This window comes from Podarcis raffonei, chromosome 4 (genome assembly GCF_027172205.1).
Source record: "Podarcis raffonei isolate rPodRaf1 chromosome 4, rPodRaf1.pri, whole genome shotgun sequence".
Lineage (NCBI taxonomy): Eukaryota > Metazoa > Chordata > Lepidosauria > Squamata > Lacertidae > Podarcis > Podarcis raffonei.
The window spans coordinates 79,617,469-79,636,687 of record NC_070605.1 but is presented as its reverse complement, the minus strand read 5'-3'; the positions used below and the strand labels follow the sequence as shown (position 1 = coordinate 79,636,687).

Genomic DNA, 19,219 nt, shown 5'->3' with positions numbered 1-19,219 from the left:
TTTCAGAAAACATTTTCTTTTCTGAAAATGTTTTTTTTAATAAATGCACATTCTAGCTCTGTGATAAGCTTAAATTAAAATGGACCATGCTTGCCTTTGCAATGGCAGTATTCATGCAAACATAAGCTTCACTTGAAAATAGATATTGAGAAGTATTGAGAAGGGAATCTGGTGTTCCAAGAAAAGTCAAAACCCCACTGGACTAGGGCAAGCCCCCTTGTACGAGGTTAGACCCAGGAGTTCTTTGCAAACAGATCTCTGCAGACAATCCATAAATCTGCAGAGTGATGCTCTAAATATGAATGTGCCCTTTAAAAAGTGCCTCGAGAAAGTTCAAATGGTGAGTGGTACATCTCTTTAAAGCAATGGCAAGAGTTCTTAATGACCTTCCTTGCTAAATTGCTGAAATGGGGATGTGGGTGGTGCTGTGGGTTAAACCACAGAGCCTAGGACTTGCCGATCAGAAGGTTGGTGGTTCGAATCCCCGCGACGGGGTGAGCTCCCGTTGCTCGGTCCCTGCTCCTGCCAAGCTAGCAGTTCGAAAGCATGTCAAAGTGCAAGTAGATAAATAGGTACCGCTCTGGCGGGAAGGTAAACGGCGTTTCCGTGCGCTGCTCTGGTTCGCCAGAAGCGGCTTAGTCATGCTGGCCACATGACCTGGAAGCTGTACGCCGGCTCCCTCAACCAATAAAGCGAGATGAGAGCCGCAACCCCAGAGTCAGCCACAACTGGACCTAATGGTCAGGGGTCCCTTTACCTTTACCTTTACACTGCAACTGGGAGTAGCACAAATTGTTTTGTCAAAGCAGGTTTTTGATATGCAATGGCTGATTATAGATGAGGAGGAGTGTGATAACTTAAGGCAATGGCAGAGAGAGTAATCACTCAGACTGACATTTCAGAAACACATTTTTATGTCCTGCACCATGTCACTGAGACTTTGGTTAGTGAAATAATCCCAGAGCCTTCCATTAGACTTCACAGTAAAGGGAGACCTGAACTTACAATACAGTTGGAACAAAATGAACAAAAGTGTTTGGTTGAGGGTAATACACACCTATGATGTGCTTGCTTTTCTTTCTGCTGTGTGGCGCTTAAGGAATCCGGGAGAAATAATAATTGAAAAGTGGGCAGTATTTTCAGTTCAGCTATTTTTAGCTGAAAGAAAATTCCCTGGTTAGGCCTACTCTTCCCAAATGCAGAAATATTTGAAGAAGAAGAAAAGAGATCGCAGAGCTGTCAGTTTCAAGTCAACTGCCTTTTCAAGGTTATACTTTTAAGACGCTTTTACTGTAGTGATTTTTTAAAAAAAGAGATCACAATATTTGTAGATGAAAGTCCAGCAATAGCCTGGCAGGAAGGGAGCTGGCCTACAAGCTTTGTTATATAAAAAGCAAAGGCATTTTTTTAAAAAAATCAAAATTCTTATCAGGGCAATACCCTTGGTAGGACAACCAAAATATCACAAAATAGTGTTCAAGTCTCCTTTTTTGTATATATACATTGTGTGTGTGTATGTATATATATATATATATATATATATATATATATATATATATATATATAATTGCAAACCAAATACAACTGTAATTTGTAAGTGGAAAAAGAGAACCTTATTAATAGTTGAGAAAACACAATCCCCATCCGAAACCTGCCTAACCAGCAATCCGTATACGTAAGACAAGCGAAGTAAATGTGATGAATTAAACACCATACCAAGCCCATAATGTAAAGCGGGGGGGAGGGGGGAGGAGGAGATGGGAGGCAAGATAAAGAAAGAATCCTGCAAGCAACCAAATATATAAAAGTACAACGAGGCAGATCCTGTAAAGGGAAAGTAAAAGATGATAACATTGACAGAATTAAGCATTCCAAATATTCTCGTAGTTTTAAGGTAGGTGCTATTATTTTCACTGTTAACATAAGTAATATAGGAATACCATGTTGAAATAAATGTTTTTGAACTGGTCAGGAAAACTCTCAGTTTCTGAGTCAGTTTCTCCATGAATGCTATATACCACACCTTGTGATACCAATAAACACAAATCTTTCCAATGTTTAACCATAGTCAACCCAGCTGCCATCAGTTAAGTGGTTAATTAGGTCCTGATCTTTGAGGTCTGCACCTGTGTGGAGTGCAAGGTTTTGAGTTCCCCAGGGCTCTTCATCTGGGTAAATGGTGAACAGAGCAAACAAGCAAGCGAGGGAGGAGAGGAAGAAAGTTTGCTGAGTTGAAGCCACAGAATCTTCATCATTTAGGAGACCTAAGATGGAAACAGCGAGAAGGTAAGAGACATTCAGATAACAATGTTATGTGGTAGGCAGGTTGCACCCAAGCCTTCTAGGAAGAAGCAACATATAATGGTTGATGCCCAGTATTTGAAAATAAAAATTCAGCTGCTAGCGAGATCCACCTCCACCTTTAGGCAAAACTCACAAGTTCCTCAGTACAGTAGTGGAAAATAGGAATAAAGAGAAGCTAGGCAGCTTATATATTAACAAAGCGGGAGTTAACTATATTTCCTGGCCAGTTGTTTTTTTGTTAGTGGTCACTCCCAACTGCATTGTTCCTGGGCACATCCTGTTTATTCTGCAACATTTCATTGCTTTGCCCTGCAAATATTAGTCAGACACATTAATGTCTTCAGTACACCAGTCTCAGTTAATCTAGCATTTCCATGTTCCATATCTAGTAATACAAAAATTCAAAGTGGTTAAGGGATTTGCTATAATTTCTTTTGGTAGGCTTCTGATGTCAAAACTCACATTGTTAAGCTAACTATGCATAGCATTCACCAGCAGATGCTGCTCAACAGCCACTGTTTCATCGCTTCCTATTGCACAATCATTGCAAACAAGCAATGAAATGCCCTAGATATTTTTCTTCATTTTAATTAACAGTTTTATGTAATCTACATCCTAACCCTTTGTGTATTATTCATACATTTAAATGCTAAAACCAGTAGCTTCCTCTAGGCTTCGAGATGTATTTATGGATTGATTCGGTGCTTAAATCCAAAACACCTATGAATAAAAGATTGTTCTCTCGTCTCATGATAAGGATGATCAATCAGGCTGGCAGGGCAAAAGCGTGCTGGATCCAGATGAATTTGGCCATTCAGCAGGAGGTCACTTGTAAAGAGCCTTGATGGGCCTGCCTGAGAAGACAGTTGCAGAGCTTAGATGTGGCAGTTTAGAAGGTCATATTGCACATTCACACTAAACACACTAGTGTGAGGCAATTGTGGAGCAATTAGCCTCATATAAACAACATGCTTAAGTCTCCTTAATGCATGAATAGGTTAATACCATAGAGTAAGCTGTCCGGCCAGGCTCAGCCTATGTCACTTCCCCTCACTTTGGAAGGAAATGGGCACACTGGAGAGTCAGTGTGGAGTAGTGGTTAAGAGCGGTAGATTCAGGATATCAAATACAAACCTCCTCCTCCTCCTCCTCCTGCTTATTTTTCAGACAAGAAAGGAGTCTGAAGTTAGGGTTTTACCATTTTGTAAACAAGCAACGTTGAATTGCCTGTGTATTGTTTCGGACGGCTGTATGGAAAAACACATGAATCTAACCTTTAACGAGGTTTGTAAGTAACCCATTTTACGTATAACTTACCAAACGTATCATCTACCTGTGTGCTAGGGACGTGGGATACTTTGGAGTTCAGTGAAAAAGCCACATTTTAAAAGGTTTGCAGTCTTTATTTCCACGCTTTTATTTGCTCCATGTTTTGCTGCGGTTCTCTCACCAGAGAATACTTGCCTCAGACTTGGGTCTTGGCTTCCAGGGTTTCCAACAATAAGCACCCTGACACACACACCCCACTAAAAAGGGACTGTGGCTTCCTCCTTTGGTAAATGGGCCCCTCAGGAAGTTCTCAGCATCTGGTAGGTTCCTGTGGGAATAAGTATCCCTTAGGATATGCTGGTCCTAAGCCACGAGGAGCATTAAAAGCCAAACCAAAACGTTCAACTGTGCTCAGGAGATGGGCCTAAAGTCAGTGCCGTGCTATTAAAAGGTGGCTTCACTGACTGTAACCTAAAATAATGGTGTTTAGCTGCTCAGAACACTAAATCCGTTGCTGAAAACACTAACCCCTATTCCTTCATGACCTTCTCTGCTGTTGGGCAGGTCTGCCCAATCACTGGACAGAGTGAGACAAATTCTTTTGTAGGTATGTGAATAGATGCTAGGAGAAAGGATACATTTATTGGGTATTACCCTTCTTTCCTTACATTTGTGAGTTCAGCAGAGTGCATCCCTTTGCAGCTTAAAAGATAGGCTAGTTTTAGCCTTTTGGTTGAAGTCATCCAGGATGCTTTAAGGCAGACTGGATTCTCCCAGTATTCCCCCCTTTAAACAATAATCAAACACACAGTCTTGTAAAAAGTAGCAATAACATTTACTCAGAGTTTCTGTTGCGGAATAACAGATACAGCAGCTTTGTTCAGGCAGGCTTAAAATGGCAGTTCAGTTACAGGGACGTACTTTAGTCTAGCTTAAGATGGGGTCTGAGCCGTAGGTCAGATTTAGCAGTGGTTCTCACCTTTTTTTGCTTGATGATGAAGTTGAAAGAGAAAGAGGAGAGGTTGTGCCCAGGTAGGTAAGGACAATATATGTCGCTACACCCTCGCCTTGACAGGGAACAGGGGGAGAATATTTCAGAGGGTTCTCTCTAGCAAACATACAGAAAAACTCTGTAAGCTTTAGCTCCTATCCCGTCCCTATCCAGCACTGTTGGTTTGTAAAGGTAAAGGTACCCCTGCCCGTACGGGCCAGTCGTGTCCGACTCTAGGGTTGTGCGCCCATCTCACTTAAGAGGCCGGGGGCCAGCGCTGTCCGAGGACACTTCCGGGTCACGTGGCCAGCGTGATAAGCTGCATCTGGCGAGCCAGCGCAGCACACGGAAACGCCGTTTACCTTCCCGCTAGTAAGCGGTCCCTATTTATCTACTTGCACCTGGGGGTGCTTTCGAACTGCTAGGTTGGCAGGCGCTGGGACCGAGCAATGGGAGTGCACCCCGCCACGGGGATTCGAACTGCCGACCTGACGATCGGCAAGTCCTAGGCGCTGAGGTTTTACCCACAGTGCCACCTGCGTCCCTACTGTTGGTTTGACTGTATTGTAAATATCCCACATCCTTAAGTGCCAGATTCCAGGGGAAGAGATTGTTGAAAGCAGCGTTGGGGGACAGAGCTGTGCCCTCAGGTGTGGTGGAAGATGCTGTCCTTTTGCCAGTTCTGAATTTTTCACGTAGAACGGAAGGAGGGCATCAGCCGGTGATTTACCTCAGGTAGCAAAATGTTTTGAACTGGCCCTGCTGTTGAGGGCCTGCTGTGATGAAAAGTGACGTAAATGAAAGCAAGGAAGGTCAGCTCAAATCAGCCATCCGATTCTCGCATCTGACAGTATAAACTGGAAGCTCCAAATCTCAGGCATTTAAGTCGGGAGCCGTTCTGTATCCCTCATGATGAGGTAATGGAGGGTCCCAGCAAGCAATTTCTTTTCTGCTCCATTTTGGAATAGATACTGGGTTGCTAGGCAACATTTTCCATGTAGCTTGCTCCTCATCAAGCGAACCAGATAAAAATCAAAACAATTTTTTTAACCTTCTCCTGGGTCAAGTTATTTTGGCAATGTGACAAGATAAATTAAGTTAGGGAAATCGTCCTCAAAGGGAGACTGCCTCAAGTTTAACCTGCCTAGGTCTCATCCAATTTATTTATAATCTGTCAATAAAATTCTTACTGCCTGATAATCTGTCGAAAGAAATGTTCAACAAAGGGGGGGAAACTTGAGACTAAGAGTGTAGCAAGGAAGATTGCTTGTTCTATTATATTCAAATAGATTATTGAATATTACTTTATTTCATATAAGCCATTCTGTTTTAAAGTTATGTTTTATTAGGACTTTCTGTATTGGATCAGATTATTATAAGGTGTGTGTTTGTTGTGTATTTTGTTGCCGTAAACTGCTTTGTGTATAGTAATATAGAAGGGTCATTTTACAAATTGAAATGAAGATTGGCAATTAAATTTATAGGAAAGCAAGCCCCCCCCCCTTTTTAAAGGGGTCAATAACACTTTAACAGAAGGAGAATCTGTGCTGGCAAAAAATCTCCCTCTGTACAAATACTTACTTTGTAGGATCCCTGTATTGAAGTGGAGAGGTGTGTGAGTCTGGAAACTTAGTAATTCTTATTATTATTATTTTATTTTATTTTATTTGTACCCCGCCCATCTGACTGGATTGTCCCAGCCACTCTGGGTGACTTTGAACACATATAAAAACATAATAAAACCTTAAACACATAACAATGCATATAGAATGTATCTATTTGAAGGAATATGCTGTATAAATGCTTCTGGGTTTTTATGAGGATATTTTTCTTAATTGCAAAATTTGTAGAAGTGAATTTGAGATTTGAAGAATTAGAAATGGAGAGAACCAAAATGGACAGAACCTGTACAGTGGTACCTCGCAAGACGAAAAACGCGCAAGACGAAAGGGTTTTTCGTTTTTTGCGTTGCTTCGCAAGACGATTTTCCCTATGGGCTTGCTTTGCAAGACGAAAACGTCTTGCGAGTTTGCTTCCTTTTTCTTAAAGCCGTTAATACCCAGCGAATCCGCGCTCCGCAAGACGAAAAAATCGCAAGATGACACAACTCGCGGAGCGAATTAATTTCGTCTTGCGAGGCACCACTGTAGTTTATGCCCATTAGATTTTGTTCTGCCCTCTGGTCTTTGCCCTCCTCTTTGCAACGTCCCTTCAGGTGTTTTAAGAGTCTTAACATGCCCACCTTCCTTTTTTCTCAGGACCCCTATTCCATTCTCCTGACCATTTTTGCCATTCAGGTTTTTATTTTCTTCCAGCGTCATATTTCCCCGCTCCCAACCCCTCTGAAATGATGAATGGGTGCTAATAGATGGGCCACAGGCCAGCTGAAGTGGCAAGCTGTGCTGTTTTGTGAGCATCTCGGCTGCGCATGCTGCCGATGCAGGCCATTACTCACACAGTATGTCCCAGTTCAATGGCTGATCTAATTGACTTTTTTGTTTCACCTCCCAACTGAGCAAGGCAGTAATAAAACAACTCTGAAAGATGGATGCTGTATCCAGTGATGCAAAGGAAGGATGGATTCAGAATGCCAAGTGGTGGAGGAAGTTGAGGTTCTGGCGCCTTGGACCATTCTGAAGTTGCTCCTGCTTTTCCTTTCATAACAGTTCCAGGTTGTCTCCTTGAAAAAGGAGCAAGTTGTTTTAAGGCAGCTTTTGCCAACCCTGCTGCCCTCCAGATGTGTTGGGCTGACTAGGACAGATGGGAGTGGTAGTCCAAAATATCTAAAGTCCACCAAATCAGCAAAGGCTGCTCCAAGGCATTGAATCATCCCAGGCTCTTTGTCATTTTGAAAGAAGCAATCTGCAGCTTTTGGAGACTTATTTTCTCCAAACGGACTACCGAAATTTTCGCTCTATAAGACGCACCAGACCATAAGACGCACCTAGTTTTTGGAGGAGGAAAACAAGAAAAACTATATTCTGAATCCCAGAAGCCAGAACAGCAAGAGGGATCGCTGCGCAGCGAAAACAGTGATCCCTCTTGCTGTTCTGGCTTCTGGGATAGCTGCGCAGCCTGCATTCACTCCATAAGACGCACACACATTTCCCCTTACTTTTTAGGAGGGAAAAAGTGAGTCTTATAGAGCAAAAAATACGGTACTTATTTTCTCCCTGCCCACCAAGCTAGAGAATATTCTGCTTGGTATATGGTCTGTTGTGCTTTTTTTTTAAAAAAAGAAAACACCATGAAATCTCTACAGTGGTACCTCTGCTTAAGTACTTAATTCGTCCAGAGGTCCATACTTAACCTGAAACTGTTCTTAACCTGAAGCACCACTTTAGCTAATGGGGCCGACTGCTGCTGCCAGGAGCACAATTTCTGTTCTCATCCTGAAGCAAAGTTCTTAACCTGAAGCAATATTTCTGGGTTAGTGGAGTCTGTAACCTGAAGTGTATGTAACCTGAGGTACCACTGTATTTGGGAAGGGCTGATGGACATGTGCAGCCCCCCCCCCGGGGTAAATCTATATGTTTATTTATAGCCAGCAACTTTTTACCTCCCAAATGTGTGTAGCCAATATTCAAAGCTACCTCCAACCAACCCGCTGGGCATTCCTCAACTTGTTGACTCCCTCTGTGTAGGGCAGAAATAGCAATAGGTCTTCCAGTTTCCAGGCATCTGACTGAGCACATATTTTGGATGCCACAGACTATTGCCTTAAGCGTACACTTCCACACTCTGTGTTTTAAAAGGGACTCGGTGATCCCATGCCCAGTGAAAAGGGAGTAGAAATTAATATGAGGGAAGAAAGGGCAACGGGCCGGCTGAAATGTGGAGAGTTGTGGAGGCTTACAGAGCGAACACAATAAGTAGCCAGTGCTAAAGACCTTCCATCTAGGTCAGCATGCAGCTCATGGCATAGAGCCATGGCTTATTTGAAGTGAATATTCGAGCGGTTTGGTTGTCGCCTGTGAGAAAATCGCATGTTTTTACTGCAGTGATTTAGAATATAGAAAGCGTAATCCTATCCCTCAGTGATTATTCTCAGTTGCAGGGATATATTCAAATAAGCAATCTCGCCCTGTGAGTCAGGTTCTCCTTGATCATAGAACACAGAAAAGAGGAAGTGGCTGTAAACTCAGGGCCGGCCTCCCCATGAGGCAAGGTGAGACAACTGCCTCAGGCGGCAGGATCCACAGGGGCCAACCTCCAAGGAACGTGTCGCTTGCCACCATGCCACAGTGGCTGTGGTGTGCTCCTTGGAGACTGGATTTGCCGCTGCCTCGGACTCCACCATGCTGTCTCCGCAGCAGCCTCTTGCTGAAAAGAAGGCTCTGCTGGTGTCCTTGCACCCTCAGTGAGGAAGTGACAGGAGTTGCCCTCTGGGCTCTTCTGGGCCTCTGCATCCACCCGGTGCGATTTATGTGGGACTGTTCAGGGAGGCAGGAGAGGATATATTGTTTAATAATATCCTTCCTAACTTGCGCTAGCGAGTTCTATAACTTAGCAGAGTTTTACATTCCCCTTTTAAACACACAGCAGGTAGCTGGTTGCAGGCTTGTTTAAGCCTCTCAATATTAGGTTCCTGGTAGGTTCCCTTATATCCCTCTAAAAAGAATGAACACGCCACAATCTTATTTAAGATATATAAAAGTAGTTTACTCACATCATCAGTTCACAGATGGATCCCTGAAGGCAGACTTAGTTACAGATATATACATGTGGGTCTATCCCATATGGAGGTAGTCTCTTTGTCCTCTGTTGGCTGAAAGCATCTCTGGCTAAAAAGCTGCTGCTCCAACGGTGAGGTCCAAAAAGAGAGAGATGGCTGCATGCCTCGTCCGTTTGTGTTACCTGAACAAGTAAGGTCAAGTCCACCTCTAGTCACATGCAAAAGGAAAGACGCTCTAGCCCAGGAGCAAACAGTAAGTTTTCGACTGGCTGGAACAAACATCCCCTTTGTATGTCCACTCTAGGCAAACAAAGAATGTTGTACTTGATTGCTACTTATTTTTCACACCCCACAATTTAGAGCAGGCCCTTTCTCTCTGCGAAGGCCTTTGCTTACTAGTTCAACCAATGGGTAGGGTTGATTTGATTCTCTCTGTTCTCAGTGTTGATCTTATACCCCCTCCCCCCCAATGTAGAGATCTTGATTCCCCCCTTCTTCCCTGGGCGGTGGACACCATTTTTGTGGCGTGCCTCGGGTACCAAAATGTATTGGGCCGGCCCTGCTTACACTGAATCAGACCATTGGCCCATCAAGCTCATGATTGTCTACACTGATTGGTAGCTGCTGAGATCTTTCCCAACCCTACCTGCAAATGCTGGGGATTGAATCTGGGATATTTGGTATATAAAGCAGATGCTCCACCACTGAGCTAAGGCCCTTCCATTGGGGCTAAATATTTTAAAAACCAAATTGTGGGTATATGCCTTTGGAGGGCTAGGAACCTCACCCGTATTTCCCTTGCTGCAAGAAAAGCACAAGGCAGGGACATGGAAGGGAAGCAAGAGACTTCCGTGAACAACAGCCTAGGTGTATGATGTCTAAACTTGCCCTCCTTGTAATAATATCAAGATAGATTTCCTAGAGTACGTTCTAAAAATAAATGGGAAAATTGAATTATGTTTATTAGGCTATGATGAACGTTTAAGTAGGGCATTAAAGGGAGAGAGAGAGAGAATGTTCAGGGTAACATATTGGATTTGCCATAATTTTATTAAGTGAAAGGTAGCACTGGCAAGATGCCCTCCTTCTGTTTGCAAAATGCACTGTGTGCAGCTGCTTGACACGCAGGAAGGACTATATGAAGGAAGGAAAACACAGGATTGGTTGTGTTTAACAAGGCTGGTAACGGGCGTGGAGAACGTTCATACGTGGGGAAAGCTATCTGTCTACACACCATACAATGGGGGAGTGGAAGAACAGCACCAAGGAACATAGCTTTTTCCAGAGGAGGAGTGATGGCATCATCAAAACTGCTTGGGTAATTGATGGGCCCTCCTTGTTCTTTCTGGCAAGTAAATGAGGTGATAATGAGGCCTTCAAGTCTGTTCTGAGGCAGATTAGGATAGACTGGGCCAGAGAAGGAGGAAAATAATCATGCAGTGTTTCATTGTCTTTGATAGAGTTCCTGCTCCATCAAATCATAGAAATGTAGAGTTGGAAGGGACCACAAGGGTCATCTAGTCCAACCCGCTGCAACTCTGGAATCTTTTGCCCCATGTGGAACTTGAACCCATGATCCTGGATTTAAAAGTCTCATGCTCTACCAGCTGAGCTATCACGCCAGCTATTTAAAGAAGCTATTTAGCACTTCTTTGCAAGATGGTTTGCACTTCTATTTAAAAGCTAAATTTGCATTTAAACTGGCTGAGGCTCTTTTCTTCAAATTCAGTGTGTTTTACTATTTGGGTCTTTGAGTGGTATTCAGCTAAAACCATCTATATCTTCCCCAAAACAAAAATATATATGTAGATGCATCAAATTGTGCTTCTATAGCTTTGCCTAAAAAGCCTGATTTTATTTTAATTCACAGAAAGAGACTGAGCATTGATACCGTTCCAAGTTTCTAAGAGTTAAAGGAATTTGGGTCTCCCCCGCCCCCTTCCTTACCGAAACAACATTGTCAGAATTCTGAACTTTATTTTTTTTTTAAATGTTGCGTAGCATTCAACTAAGACTTACTCAAAGTGGACCCACTGCAGTTCATGAACATAAGTTAGATCCATTTATTTCAATGAGTCTACTCTGAGTAAAAACTCAGTTGAATCCCACCCTGTGTGATCCAAAAGTAAATACCATTCAGTTATTTTGCTGAATACTGTGCCTGATCTTCGGAGTGGGTGCGTGTGTTTGTGTCTTATTTCGATCACCACAGATCCCTGCACTCTTGGATTCCTTTTGGACCAAGTCTGCTGTCACGCTGACCTGCACACTGGCCACAACACTAGAACAATGTAATATAGACAGATAGTTTTTCTGCCCATGCTACATATTTCAAGCTAATCCCGAACACCTTTTTTTTGTTTTTGTCTGTGCTGACGTTACAGAACACGATGAAAAACAGAAATGAGGTTCCCTGCTCTGTTCAGGGAGAGGTGGATTTGAGGCACAACACATAAAGCTTGATCTTTTTACGATGACAAGGAGTTCTCTTGATGTGAAAATGGGAAGGAAAGGCTCATCTGGACAGGACCATAATGACACTAAACTGAGTTTTGGTTCCCTTCAGTGTATGCCACAGTCTGTATTCCTAATTGAAACCGATGGCTCCCTGGGTAGCTGGGAGCCGCATGGCAGCTTTTTATTACACCCTCTATTATCTTTGCTGTTACCTTGGAAGATGTAGTGTGCCTTTTATTGATATGGGAACAAACGTTGCATTATTCCTCCCTTTCCCGCAAAGCACTTTTGGGGGAGTTTAGGAAGAGAGTAGCATCTTGGATTTTGACTTAAGACCGAATTGCATGCTGTCATTACCAGAGTTGTCAGGAAAAGGGGGGAAAATACGAATGGTGGATTTTAAACAGGCAAAATAAGCCAAAATATGCATAATTTTCTAAAGGCAGCTGTCTTGAGGGGTTCATTTATCAAATGGAGGAGATTATAAAATATATGTGGTTTTTGCATATTCATTAAAGCCTCTGCTTTAGAAAGCCAGATAAGACTAATGGCAAAATAAATCACTTTGTATCCATTTAGTGATGGCACTTTATGACTAATGAACAATTGGGGAGTGGGGCGGGGGAGGGGGATGACCTTTGCTGAGATATTGTAGGCTTTGCTGTAGCAATGGTTCGCAAACACCACGGTTGTGCCTGAGTACATCATAATGGAAGGAAATCCATGACAGGATGCCAATTATGACATATACATTCCCTTAATTTACACCCAGCCCCCAGAGGAATGCATGTTGCCCGGAAGGTCTGTGCATGGACAACTAGATCCTTCTGTTATTTTGTGCAAAAGAGACAACTGTATGTTGCGACTCAACATTCTGTACTAGATAATGTGTTTCTCCGTGGAGGAAAATGCCCAGACTGCTTACTGTGCAGATATTGATCATGTGCGCCACAATCTGGCTACAATCTCGTATGGCCTCTCTCTCTCTGAAGGCAAAGATTGGCAGGGACATCTCTGCACAATCCAATTGCCTGCCATGCTGGCCCAGTGCAAAAAAGGTTTCAAATTCCTTTGCCAGTTAAAACTGGTTATAAGTAAGCTCTTACATAAATACAAAGGAGCTTTTCATGTTAGCTGTAAACTCAAAAGTACAACGGGTTGGCGGGCTCACCTTAGCAGAAACACTGTTCCATATTATATATTGGAGAGTGGCACCTTTATTTACACGGTTATTTTTAAATCTTCTTGCTGCTGCCTTGAAAAAAAGACTGTAATAAATACTATAGGGCTTTCCCTACGAAGGCAGTATTAATAACCCAGTGATAGCCCAGGAGTCAGTATTTGTAATAGAGACAGACAACCCCGCACCAACGTTAATTTGGAAATAAGTAAAAAAAATTAAAAATTGTCCAGTAGCACCTTAGAGTCTAAGTTTGTTCTGGGTATAAGCTTTCAGATATACTGAAACAGAAGTCACCAGACCCTTATATATATAGTGGGAGGGTGGGGTGGGGTTTTTCTCAGAAGGGTAGTAGGAGATGGGGGATTGACTCAATGGGTATGGTAAACCTGTTAATTTGGAAAGGGTAGGTCGTTTTCTCTGCCTGCCTACCATTTCATGACACCTTGAGCATTCACTTACTTGTTTCTGCTGAACCAAAAAAAAACAACAACAAAAAAGTAGGGACAGTTTGTAGCCACTATAATTTTTAGAAATGTCCGTGTTTGTTATTTACAATCTCTGCACCACGCTGTAAAGGTGACTGGGGTGAGAGGAAGGATGAAATTGTTTCCTTGGAGATTTCTTATGGGTTCGCTCAGGGCAAAACAAGAGTCTGTGCTGACTGGGATTTCAAATTGCGTTGTCTGTCTGGGTTCATGGTTCAGTAATGAGGCGAAGCAACTCATGACATGCACCTGTCCTTAACTTCCAGAGGGAGGAACACCCTCTCTTTTGCACCACAGCAAAATTTTGGTTGTAGGTTTACATAGAGGTGCAGAGCTGTCTCCTTGCTAATTCAGCTTTAAAAAAATCACCTGATTTTGAGCTTATTCAGACTTGTGCTATACGTAGAAAGCATGGGTCCAAGCAGTTTTCCACTTGTCCCGGGCATGGGTCTGGGTAGTTTTGCCCTTTCCTTGCCACTTTCCCCAGGGAAAACCTGCTCTTCGGCGCTAAATTGGAGCAAGCGTCAGTCTGGATAAAATCCAATTGACGTTTGCTCTGATTCAGTGGTGAAGAGCAGGTTTTTCCTGGGGGAAAGAGTAAGTCTTGATGAGCCCTTAAAGAACAACCACTTGCCTTGGGATCACGAAGGATGTGCGAATAGGAAATGCTCAAACAGCAGTAGAGGCCACTGAAGGATTAGGTAGGACAAACCAAACATAAAGGAAACACACAGATGACCAATGGTTAAAAGACTCCCAAAGAAAAGATGGATAGGCAGAAAGTGTTGTGCATTTTATCTAAAGACTTGGTGATTCCTCCATTCTAGGCTTCGATGGCATGCTTTACTTTTAAAAAAAAGTTTTTATTCAATATTTTCGTGGGTTACAAAAGTACATACATCACCTCTGTTTTCAGATTATAAAGTCCTTTCTACAGATCAGTTATATTCAGTGTGAGACATTAATGTTGCCAGCATAAGGTTAGGGGAGAAGAGAGGTGGACGGGTATTAAACTTTCATTCTCTTACAAAGTGTATGTGCAAGGTTTTTGCGTCGGCGTCACATGGGTAGGTTCTCTTTCTATTCATTTATTAGTTTTCATTGGCGGTGAGAGAGATTGGGGGGCCCAGGGGCCTGGCTGGTTGCCTTCAGTTGACTGCAGTGAGTTTCGTTTGCGTGTGAGAGAAGGGGGAGAGGTTGTTGGATCAAGTTAGCCATATTGATTTGTATGCTGTTGGTGGGTTCCTGTTGTTGTCTTGTTGGGCTGTGTGTGTAATAAAGGGGAGCCACACCAGGGTGAAGGCGTCCTCTTTTATTTGTTCCTGTGCCAGTTTCAGTCTGTTGGTTAGCTTTTCTAGTAAGCATAGCTGTCAACCTTCCCTTTTTTTGCTGGAAATTCCCTTATTCCAGAGCCGTTTCCCACTGCTTCCTGCTGCTATCCCGGATTGTTAGATATCTCGTAGACTGTCCCCGGGACTGGTGAGGCTGCTAATCCCTTATTTTTGAGGCTGCTGATCCCTTATTTTCAAATCTGAATGTTGACAGCTATGTCTAGTAAGGCTGTTTCCCATACAGTTTGGTACTAGTAGTCCATGTTCACTGCTGACAGATCCCTCCAGCATCTAGCTAGGGTGCTCTTGGCTGCTGAGAATAGGTGGCTTGTGAGCTCTTTGTAGTGTGAGTGTACATGCCATGCTTTACTTAGGGCCAAATTCCAGTATTTTGGTGCTTTTTTAAACAGATACAGCAGTGGAGGAGGGGCGATGCTAGAGTTTGGGATCACAGCAGGTGGGGATTAGGAATATAAACAGAGCCTTCTTGCTGTGGTCCTGATGAAGAAGACTCCACTGTGCCTGCCATTTGCATTTAGAAGAAAGCTTGGCAAACTTATTTGCTTGTATACTATGGATGCACACATGTGCCTAAACCCATTCTGACATTCCTTCTCATCAGGTATTTTCCCTTCTGTCACACGTCTCTATTCCGTTTTGTTGTCCGGTGATGTGGAAATACACTTTTTTTAAAAACATGTATCATAGCTCACAATGGGGGTGTGTATCTATGCCATCAACAAATGTTTACGAATGAATTACTCCCCCCAACCATAGTCAATGTAGTAACAGAGGGGTAGCCCTGTTAGTCTTTTCCAGCAAAAGCAACAGAGAGTCCTATGATACCTTAAAGACGAAGTTAACGGGGGGGGGGAGTGTAGAAAATAACTCTGTTATTATTCTATGTGTGATGGGGTGAGATCCTACCTTAGGACTGATACTAAGCTGGTAGCTGGTAGTGACCCTGTTATCGCTATAGGAAGAGGCAAGTCAAAATGTGTTTCTGCAAATTGATTTGACCGTGTCTGTGAAAATACGCACCTGCTAATCTGAGAAGCCGAGTATGTCATAAGCACAGGATTTCTCTCTGCTCCTTGTGTACAGGAAGCAGATATGACAGACCAGGATTTAGAAATAACAGGATTAGAGAGGTGGGTACATTGTAATTTCTCGGGATTACCTTTCAAGTTTGCATATTGCTGGAATATGGGTAAAATTCCTCAACGCTTGTTTTGCTTCTTAAATGATGTGTAATAGAAAATGAAAGCAGAATAATTTAGTCCAGTTCGTTTAAAATAATACAGAAAGGCTGACCTCTGTCATTGAACTGCTATGCACATTGATGATTTTTATGAACTGGAAGCCAATTCCACCTTCCCACATTATCAAATAACCTCATCAAAAGTTAAAATACCCTCCTCCCAACCCCACCTAAATTTGCATTTAGATTGTTTGGTGCCAACGTTCTCAATAAGATACTTTTCAGCTCTGTCAAACAAAACCTGATTGTCATTTAGCACGGTGGCAGTCGATTTACATTTCCATTAACGTAGATCCCAGACAATTATCGGAGGAAATAAAAAGAAAAAGAAAAAGAATCTTATAAAAACCAGCTTTCTGTCTGTAGTTTTTATGGAGCCCGGGAGTCGATAAAGGGTGGCTCTTATCACCGTCAGTCACGGGAATGGCCTTCACAAAGACGAGGCTCCTCTGAATGAAAGGAGTTTCTAGAGGAGACAGTGGTGATGATGAACAACAAAGAAAGCTGAGCAGGATGTCAGTCTGCAGGAGAACTGGGCAGGCAAACAGAGACAGGATGAGAGAGGTTAGTCTAGGTCAAAGGGTGAGGGTGAAGGTCCTAAGGCAAGGGCGAAGGAGCTGGAAGAGGCTCAGACTCAAGACTGGGTACACAGTGAGCAGGAGGCAGGGGTGATAAGACCTTATACCGTATTGGCCCGAATATAAGCTGCACCCGAATATAAGCTGCACCTTTAAAATTCAAAGGGGGAAAAAAGACAATATCCGAATATAAGCCGCTCCCTTAAAATTCTGCAGGCACTCACACCTGTTCCATTTTACCATATGTCTGTTTTAGCAGCAATACCATAAAAGCCAATTTTTGTAAGGCCGCGAATTTAAGCCACACTTTTAACTTTTCACGGTCGGAATTTGAAAAAAGAAGAAGAAGTGAGGCTTATATTCAGGCCAATACGGAAAGTGTCATGACCACACACGCCCTGGGAATTATTTATTAATTTAATAGCCTGCCCTTCCCCAGCTGGCCTCAGGGCGGGATACCACAATTTAACATTCAGAACTACGCCCCCCCCAAAAAACCCCCCACACAGTTAAAACATATTATATTCATGAGAATAAGGTAGGTCTTGAAAACACACCATGGAATAAATACCATGGAATGCACTGGTGTATGTGTTCAAATCACCATCCTCACACTTTTGATGGTTTGTTCTCCCCCAGGCAGGAGCTGCAAATCGAACTGTAAATATTCTGAAAATAATTTAAGGATCTAGATGGATGTCTGCAATGCGAGGAATGGGGGTTCCCCCTCAAAGTGTTATCATGCACTGGCTTTCTTGCTAGTGTACAGATCATATATTTGACTTGGCACGGAGTAACGCAGCGTTACCTCTGCCAGTTTTGCCATGTTGTAAAGAGCCGCTGAGGTCAGGAAGGGCTCATGGAACTGTGAAAAAACCACAAATGCCGGATCTTTTTTCCAGGAAAGTTTAGAAATAGGCATAGCGTTCTTTTTGAAAACAAACTGGAATGTTCCGAGAAAAAATAAAAAGAAGACTTCAAGGCTCTCCAATCCCTGGAAGCAAAGCTCTGCAAACTGCATCCAGCTTCAGTTTTCTTGTTGCAGTCTCTGTGTGTAGTCTCTACACCATAGAGCCTCTTACTTTTCATACTGCTGTGTGACCTAGTTTCTCTCTCCAATGCATAACATTCCCAAGACATTTCCTAGAATAGACCCCCTAGGTCCGGACATGTGAAATTGCTGGTGTCTGATGTGAATCCTATGAAGTTGACAGTATCCCTTCACAGAGGCTGCTCCCACAAATCGCACCAGGGAGAATTTTCCCAGTGTAAACACCTTCCTGAGCTATCCCATGGTTGCTAAATGGAGCATTGATGGTGGCCCCAGGATGTCAAGTCTAATCCTCGGAAACAATTTTAACAGGCTGATACTGACGGGGCTCTGGCCAGATGTGCAGAGAAATGAATATAATTTAAAAGGTAGGCATTCATAAATATGCCTTATGTGCACCAAATAAATCTGGAAAGAAATTGGGGAGGAAAGAGAGCTTGGTGGTAGAGCCACATGATTTGCATGCAGAAGGTTCTAGGTTCAGTCCCTAGGCATCTCCAGTTCCAAGGATCAGGCAGCAGGTGATGGTTGCATTTGTGTAGATTAAGAGCTGGACTGGCCAATGCCATGATTTGAACAAGTAAACTTCAAGAGCAAGGAGACCCAAGTATTACAGAATGCAGCCCTTTGCAAGAAAATTTGGGTGTGGATTTTTTTTGCAGCTTACCTTTGGACTAACTGAATCAAGTTCACATATAACACCAAGCCATGATTTGGTGCTACATAGCTGAGCACTGCGCTCATATACTTTTGCTTCCTCTCTCTCCTCCTGCTGTGTGTGCCTTTTAATTTAGGGAAGTTTAGGGAAGTTTTTAATATTTAATTCTGTATTGTTTTTAACACTCGATTGGAAGCCGCCCAGAGTGGCTGGGGAAACTCAGCCAGATGGATGGGGTATAAATAAATAAATAAATTAAATAAAATAATAATTATTTATTATTATTATTATTTATTTTGTGACTTGCTGGTTTGCAGCAAAGCATGATTTTGCCAGTACATCCGAACTGGAAAACTCTGCAGATTGGTCCAAAACATTTTGCTGCCTGAGGTAAAGGACAAGATCATGTCTCTTCCCATTACATCTTCAAAGGCTGTCCGGACTGGTATTCGAATCTTACTTCAACACTGGTAACAGGTCAGCATGTCACTGCATCTGAGGGCAGCAGGCTAGCTTAAGAGGCGCAAGACAGACCAGGCAGCACACTTGGCTTGTCTACTCCTCACTCGTTAGCATCTATCACCTGAGGTGGTGGCTTCATTCTGCCTAATGGTAGAGCCGGTCCTGAAACTATGGCTTGGGTTTGCCCTGAAAACAAAGATCAAACCAGGGTTTGATTCGGATTTACAACCTTGGTTTGATTATGCAAACCATAATTTGCTGGTTCCAATGTAAGGGCAAACAATGGTTTGCCAGAAATCAGGAATGCAACTGAGGAGCATGAGAGCAAAAATCCTGGCCCCGTATCACCATAGAATGATTTGGTGTTTCATGCACAACAGGCCGACCCATTGGGCCTTTGACTCTTATTTTTTCAATCTCTCTTTTTTAAAAAAGATATTTATTCAGATTTTACAAAAAAGAAAGCATAAGTTTACAAAATAGAAAAAATTATAACAACAATTAACAAACTAAA

General features: G+C 42.8%; 1 long non-coding RNA gene across 1 annotated transcript in view; it reads left to right on the top strand.

Moving 5' to 3' along the window:
- Positions 1–1,976: 1,976 nt before the first annotated feature.
- Positions 1,977–19,219, top strand: part of LOC128411848 (uncharacterized) — a 35,990-nt gene continuing 18,747 nt past the window's right edge. The window contains exon 1 of the long non-coding RNA XR_008329932.1: positions 1,977–2,286. This is a non-coding gene — a long non-coding RNA (uncharacterized LOC128411848). The remainder of the gene's footprint in view (positions 2,287–19,219) is intronic.